General features: G+C 40.0%; 1 non-coding gene across 1 annotated transcript; it reads right to left on the bottom strand.

The window, feature by feature from the left end:
* Positions 1-6381: 6381 nt before the first annotated feature.
* TRNAV-GAC (transfer RNA valine (anticodon GAC)) lies at positions 6382-6457 on the bottom strand. The gene has a single exon. It is a non-coding gene; the product is annotated as a tRNA-Val (tRNA).
* Positions 6458-7731: the final 1274 nt, after the last annotated feature.

Genomic DNA, 7731 nt, shown 5'->3' with positions numbered 1-7731 from the left:
AGGAAGGGGGGGGGTGGAGAAGCAGATGGGCGCTTCTCCTGTGTGCCCTGGCTGGGAATCGAACCTGGGACTCCTGCACGCCAGGTCGACGCTCTACCATTGAGCCAACTGGCCAGGGCCTGGAAAATGTTTTGAAGGATGATAACTGACTGAGCAGAGCAGAGGGGGCTGAAACCCAAGTGCCTGTGGGAAGGAAGACTGACAAGCAGCCGGGGGTTGTTCACTAGAGCTCTTGGAAACCTGTGGAGTTGGCGACACCAGTCCAGTGGCCAAGGGGCAAGGGTGAGTCATGGGGCTGGGGATGGGAAGATGGTTTGGAAGTTTTGGAAGTTTCTCTAAGGATTTGTTATACCTCTGACCTACACCATTAAGCAACGACTACTCCCTAACTCTTGTAGACCATGGCGTTCCTGCTCTGGAGAAACTGACCAGAATATCTGGCTTGGGGCATGCCAGCTAGGGAGTCCCCATCGTCTCCCCTGCTCCCACTATGGCACCAGGCTTGTTACTCAAGCCCAGTGCCCCAACTCCATCATGTTGGAGAAGACCAGAGTGAAAGTCAAAGGAAAAATTTAATTTTTCCCTGAGAAAACACTTGTGTATAAGAATTGGGGGAGGGGGTGGGAGGATTTCTTCCAATGACAGAGTGGCTCAACATTTGATTCTCTGTAGCCAAAAAATGACAATTCTGGTCGAATAAGTTCTTGGTGTCATTTTAAAGCATAAATCAACAACCACGGACCGTCAGACTTTCAAGAGACACCACCAAAATAGAAGGCAGAGATCAAAGTGTGTGTGGGGGTGGGGAGGACATATCACTTTGAAGAAAGAGGGATAAAAAACTTAAAAGACAAAATTTTAAGTGTCTTTAGAGAGATGAGAGAATATTGTAGTTATGAAACACAAATGGATGCCATTAAAACAAACAAAAGAGAAAATATCAGAAACAAGAAATAACTCTTAGAAATTAGAATGATTAGGGCAGAAATAAAGAATTCAACAGAATATCTGAAAGATGAAATTAAGGAATTCTTGCATGAAGTAGTTTAAAAAAGACTGGAAACTAGGATACCGGTTGGTTCATTCTTCCCCTACAACCTTCCTTTATCTTGTCTCCCTCCATTGAGGGTGGGATCCTAAAACTTTCTTTCCCTGACTCTCCTGTAATTAGATTTGTCTTCCGACACATTTCTGGCCATTGAGTCCTAATTAAAGTCTGCAAGGGATTTGTGAAACCTTTATTTTCAGATACGAATGCAACCCTTTTTGCTTTCCTCTCCTTCCTCTTTACTTCTGCCTTGGATGTGGATATGTGGTGGGAGCTGCAGCTGTTATCTTGTGGCCATGGGTTTGAGGCCAAGAGACTCCCAGAGAGCTTTGCCTTGACATTTTTTGAGAGAGAGAGAGAGGGAAAGAGAGAAAGAAAGAGAGAGGGAGAGAGACAAGAAGGAAGAGAGACAGGAAGGAAAAGAGATGAGAAGCATCAACTCATAGTTGCGTCACTTTAGTTGTTTATTGATTGCTTCTCGTAAGTGCCTTGACCAGGGGGGCTCAAGCTGAGCCAGTGTCGCTTTGCTCAAGTCAGCAACCATGGGATCATGTCTATGATCTCATGCTCAAACTGATGATCCGTGTTCAAGCTGGTGACCTTGAGATTTTCAACCTGGGACTTCAGCATCCCAAGTTGATGCTCTATTCACTGTGCCACTACAGGTCAGGCTGTCCTGACCTGACATTCTTTTTTTAAAAAATTTGTTGTGTTTACATAGATACAAGTGTACCCCGAATATATCTCCCAACCCCCATTGTTCCCCTTGATACCCCCTTTACCACCTCCCCCCATTGCCTTCACTCCTTTCTTCCATAATTTACTATCCTGACCTCTAGCTCTCTGTGTTATGTTTATATACTTTCACTAATGTTTTTCCTTTCTTTGATCCCCTCTTCTCTTCCACCTCCCCTCTGAACTCTTAGCCCCCTTCTCTGCCTCTCTTCTGTTCCTCAGTTCTCATTGTTCATTGGATTCCTCATATGAGTAAAGTCATATAATATTTTTCTTTCTCTGCCTGGCTTATTTTGCTTAGCATAATTGACTACAGGTTCATCCATGTTTCCGCAAAAGGTAAGATTTCCTTCTTTTTCACAGCCGTATAGTATTCCATTGTGTATATGTACCACTGCTTTTTAATCCACTTGTCTACTGATGGACACTTGGGCTGTTTCCAGATCTTGGCTATTGTAAACAATGCTGCAATAAACATGAGGGTGCATTTCTTCTTTTGAATTGGTGACTTGTTATTCTTAGGATATATTCCTAGAAGTGGGATAGCTGGGTCAAAGGCAGTTCTATTTTTAATTTTTTGAGGAATCTCCATACTGCTTTCCATAGTGGCTGCACCAGTCACATTCCCACCAACAGTGCAGGAGGATCTTCTTTTCTCCACATCCTCACCAGCACTTATTATGTGTTGTTTTGTTAATGAGTGCCATTCTGACTGGTGTGAGGTGATATCTCATTGTGGTTTTAATTTGCATTTCTTTAATGATTAGTGATGTTGAACATTTTGTCATATGCCCATTGGCCATCTATTGTATGTCCTCTTTAGAGAAGTGTCTATTCAGTTCTTTTGCCCAATTTTTAATTGGATTGTTTACTTTTCTTGGTGTTGAGTTTTAAAAGTTCTTTGTAGATTTTGGTTATTAACCCCTTATCAGATGTGTTGGCGAAAATGTTCTCCCATTGTGTGGGTTGTCTTCTTATTTTGTTCATGATGTCTTTTGCTGTACAAAATCTTTTTAGTTTGATATAGTCCCATTTGTTCATCCTGTCCTTTATTTCACTTGCTTGTGGAGTTAAATCAGAAAATATATTGCTGCGAGAGATGTTGGAGAGCTTACTGCCTATGTTTTCTTCTTCTTTTTTTTTTTTACAGGGACAGAGAGAGAGTCAGAGAGAGGGATAGATAGGGACAGACAGACAGGAAGGGAGAAAGATGAGAAGCATCAATCATCAGTTTTTCGTTGCGACACCTTAGTTCATTGATTGCTTTCTCATATGTGCCTTGACTGCGGGCCTTCAACAGACTGAGTAACCCCTTGCTCGAGCCAGTGAGCTTGGGTCCAAGCTGGTGAGCTTTTTGCTCAAGCCAGATGAGCCTGCGCTCAAGCTGGCGATCTTGGGGTCTCGAACCTGGGTCCTTCCTCATCCCAGTCCGATGCTCTATCTACTGCACCACCGCCTGGTCAGGCTATGTTTTCTTCTAAGATGATCATGATTTCACGACTTATATTTAAGTCTTTTATCCATTTTGAGTTTATTTTTGTGAATGGTGTAAGTTGGTGGTCTAGTTTCATTTTTCTGCATGTCCAATTTTTCCAGCACCATTTTTTAAAGAGACTGTCTTTACTCCATTGTATGCTCTTACCCCCTTTGTCAAATATCAGTTGATCATAAATGAGTGAGTTTATTTCTGGGTTCTCTGTTCTGTTCCATTGATCTGTATGCCTGTTCTTATGCCAGTACCAAGCTGGTTTGAGTACAAGACCTTGTAGTTTAACTTGATATCAAAAAGTGTGATACCGCCCACTTTATTTTTCTTTTCAAGATTGCTGAGGCTATTCGTGTTATTTTTTGGTTTCATATAAATTTTTGGAATATTTGTTCTATATCTTGGAAGTATGACATTGGTATTTAAATAGGAATTACATTGAATTTATAGATTGCTTTGGGTAGTATAGACATTTTAATGTTGTTTATTCTTCCTATTCATGCACACGGTATATGCTTCCACTTGTTTGTATCTTCCTTAACTTCTTTTATCAATGTTTTATAATATTCTGAGTACAGCTCTTTAACCTCCTTGGTCAAATTTACTCCTAGGTACTTTGTTTTTTATTGTTGTTGCAATAGTGAAGGAGATTGCTTCCTTAATTTCTCTTTCAGAAAGTTCATTGTTGGTGTATATAAATGCCACTGATTTCTGAATATTGATTTTATAACCTGCCACCTTGCTGAATTCATTTATCAGTTCCAGTAGTTTTTTGACTGAAACTTTAAGGTTTTCTATGTACAGTATCAAGTCATCAGCAAATAATGAAACTTTTACTTCTTTTCTAATTTGAATTTCTTTTATTTCTTCTTTTTGTCTGATTACTGTAGCTAGGACTTCCAGAACTATGTTGAATAAGAGTGATGAAAGGGGCACACCTGCCTTGTTCCTGTTCTTAAGGGGATTGTTTTTGCCCATTGAGTATGATGTTGGCTGTGGGTTTGTCATAGATGGCTTTTATCATGTTGAGGTATGTTCCCTGTATTCCCACTTTGCTGAGAGTTTTGATCATAAATGGGTGCTGGATTTTATCAAATGCTTTTTCTGCATCTATTGATATTATCATGTGGTTTTTATCCTTCCTTTGGTTTATGTGATGAATCATGTTGATTGATTTGTGAATATTGTACCAGCCCTGCCTCCCCAGAATAAATCCCACTTGATCATGATGTATGTTGAATTCGATTTGCTAATATTTTGTTGAGAATTTTAGCACTTAAGTTTATCAGTGATATTGGCCTATAGTTTTCTTTCTTTGTAATGTTTTTACCTCGTTTTGGAATGAGGTTTATGTTCACTTCATAAAAGGAGTTTGGAAGTTTCCCTTCCTCTTGAATTTTTTGATATAGCTTGAGAAGGATAGGAGTTAGTTCTTCTTTGAATATTTGGTAAAATTAGCCTGTAAAGCCATCAGGCCCAGGACTTTTGTTTGTTAGAAGTTTTTTTTAATTTTTGTTTTTTTATTTTTAATTTTTTATTTATTTTTAGAGAGGAGAGGGAGAGACAGAGAGGAGAGACAGAGAGAGAGAAGGGGGGAGGAGCTGGAAGCATCAACTCCCATATGTGCCTTGACCAGGCAAGCCCAGGGTTTCAAACCGGTGACCTCAGCATTTCCAGGTCGACGCTTTATCCACTGCGCCACCACAGGTCAGGCCTGTTGGAAGTTGTTTTTTTTTGTTTGTTTTGTTTTTTAAATTTTTTTGAAGCTGGAAACGGGGAGAGACAGTCAGACAGACTCCCGCATGCGCCCGACCGGGATCCACCAGGCATGCCCACCAGGGGGCGACACTCTGCCCCTCCAGGGCATTGCTCTATTGCGATCAGAGCCACTCTAGTGCCTGGGGCAGAGGCCAAGGAGCCATCCCCAGCGCCCGGGCCATCTTTGCTCCAATGGAGCCTCAGCTATGGGAGGGGAAGAGAGAAACAGAGAGGAAGGAGAGGGGGAGGGGTGGAGAAGCAGATGGGTGCTTCTCCTGTGTGCCCTGGCCGGGAATTGAACCCGGGACTTCTGCATGCCAGGCTGACGCTCTACCACTGAGCCAGCCGGCCAGGGCCGGAAGTTTTTTGATAACTGTTTAGATCTCTTTTGGTGTAATTGGTCTGTTTAGGTTTTCTGAATCTTCCATATTGATTTTTGAATGATTATATTTTTCAAGGAATTTATCCATTTCATCAAAGTTGTCCCATTTTTGGACATACATTTCTTCATAGTATTATCTTACAATCCTTTGAATTTCTACTGTTTCTTCAGTTGTTTCTTCTCCTCTCTCATTTCTAATTTTATTTATTTGAGCCCTGGCTTTTTCTTGGTGAGTCTGGTTAAAGGTTTATCAATTTTGTTTACCTTTTCAAAGAACCAGCTTTTGGTTTCATTGATTTTTTTTTGCCGCTCTGATTTTTATTATTTCCTTTCTGACTTTTATTATTTTCTTCCTTCTACTTCCTCTAGGCTTCACTTGATGTTCTTTTTCTAGTTCTTTTAGATGCAGGGTTTAGTTGTTTATTTGAGCTTTTTCTTGCTTCTTAAGGTATGCCTGTAATGCTATGAACTTCCTTCTCAGGACTGCTTTTGCTGTGTTCCATAAATTTTGAGTTGTTGTATGTTCATTTTCATTTGTTTCAAGGAATTTTAAAATTTCTTCCTTGGTCTCATTGTTAACCTGTTCATTATTTAATAGCATGCTATTTAGTCTCCAAGTATTTGAATGTTTTCAGTTTTTCTATTGTGAGTGATTTCTAGTTTCATGCTGTTGTGATCAGAGAAGGTGCTTGATATGATTTCAATCTTCTTTTTTTTTTCTATATTTTTCTGAAGCTGGAAATGGGGAGAGACAGTCAGACAGACGCTCTACCCACCAGGGGGCAATGCTCCGCCCCTCTGGGGCATCGCTCTGTTGTGACCAGAGCCACTCCAGCGCCTGGGGCAGAGGCCGAGGAGCCATCCCCAGCGCCCGGGCCATCTTTGCTCCAGTGGAGCCTTGGCTGCGGGAGGGGAAGAGAGAGACAGAGAGGAAGGGGGGTGGTGGAGAAGCAAATGGGCGCTTCTCCTATGTGCCCTGGCCGGGAATCGAACCCGGGACTTCTGCACGTCAGGCCGATGCTCTACCACTGAGCCAACCAGCCAGGGCCGATTTCAATCTTCTTAAATTTATTAAGACTTGTTTTGTGTCCTAACATGTGGTCTATCCTAGAGAATGTGCCATGAGCACTTGAAAAGAATGTATATTCTGCTGCTTTGGGGTGAAAGTTTCTAAAGATATCTATTAAATTCAGTTGATCTAGTGTGTCATTTAAAGCCGCTGTTTCTTTGTTAATTTTCTGTTTGGAGGTTCTATTCATTGATGTTAGTGGGGTATTAAAATCCCCTACTATTATAATATTGCTGTTGATCTCGCCCTTTTTGTCCATCAACATCTGTTTTATATATTTAGGTGCTCCTATATTAAGTGCATATATATTTAAAATAGTTATATCTTCCTGTTGTAATGCTCCTTTTATCATTATGTAGTGACCTTTTATAGCCTTTGTTTTAAAGTATATTTTGTCAGATATTAGTATTGCTACCCCAGCTTTTTTTCTCTTTCCGTTTGCGTGAAATATTTTTTTTTATCCCTTTACTCTCAGGTTATGTGTACCTTTTGTTCTGAGGTGGGTCTCTTGTAGACAGCATATGTATGGGTCCTGTTTTCTTATCCATGCAGCTACCCTATGTCTTTTGATTAAAGCATTTAATCTATTTACATTTAAGGTTATTATTGATATGTAGTTGTTTATTGTAATTTTATTTTTTAGATCTATAATCCTCTTTTTCTTGATTTCTTTTTTCTTTGTTCTTTCTACAGCAAGCTCTTTAACATTTCCTGTAGTATTGGTTTGGTTGTAATGAGTTCCTTGAGTTTTTTTGTCTGGGAAGCTTTTTATTTCTCCTTCAACTTTAAACGATAATCTTGCTGGATAAAGAAGTCTTGGTTGTAGGCTCTTATTTTACATTGCTTTAAATATTTCTTTTCATTCCCTTCTGGCCTCAAGTGTTTCTGTAGAGAAGTTGGATTTATCCTTATGGGGGCTCCTTTATAGGTAATTGACTTCTTTTCTCTGCTGCTTTTAGTATTTTTTCTTTATCTCTTAACGTTGGTATTTTAATTATGATGTGTCTTAATGTAGGCCTCATTGGGTTTCTTTTTATCAGGACTCTCTGTGCTTCTTGAACTTGTGTGACTTTTTCCTTCATCAATTTAAGAAAGTTTTCAGCTATCATTTCTTCAAAGATGTTCTCTGTCCCTTGTTCTTTCTCTTCTCCTTCAGAAACCCCTATGATGCAAATGTTATTTCTCTTCATATTGTCACAGAGTTCTCTTATAGTTTCCTCAGACTTTTTGAGCCTCTTTTCTTTTTGCTGCTC

This window comes from Saccopteryx bilineata, chromosome 1 (genome assembly GCF_036850765.1).
Source record: "Saccopteryx bilineata isolate mSacBil1 chromosome 1, mSacBil1_pri_phased_curated, whole genome shotgun sequence".
NCBI classification, from domain to species: Eukaryota; Metazoa; Chordata; class Mammalia; order Chiroptera; family Emballonuridae; genus Saccopteryx; species Saccopteryx bilineata.
This window is presented reverse-complemented; position numbering and strand designations above follow the sequence as displayed.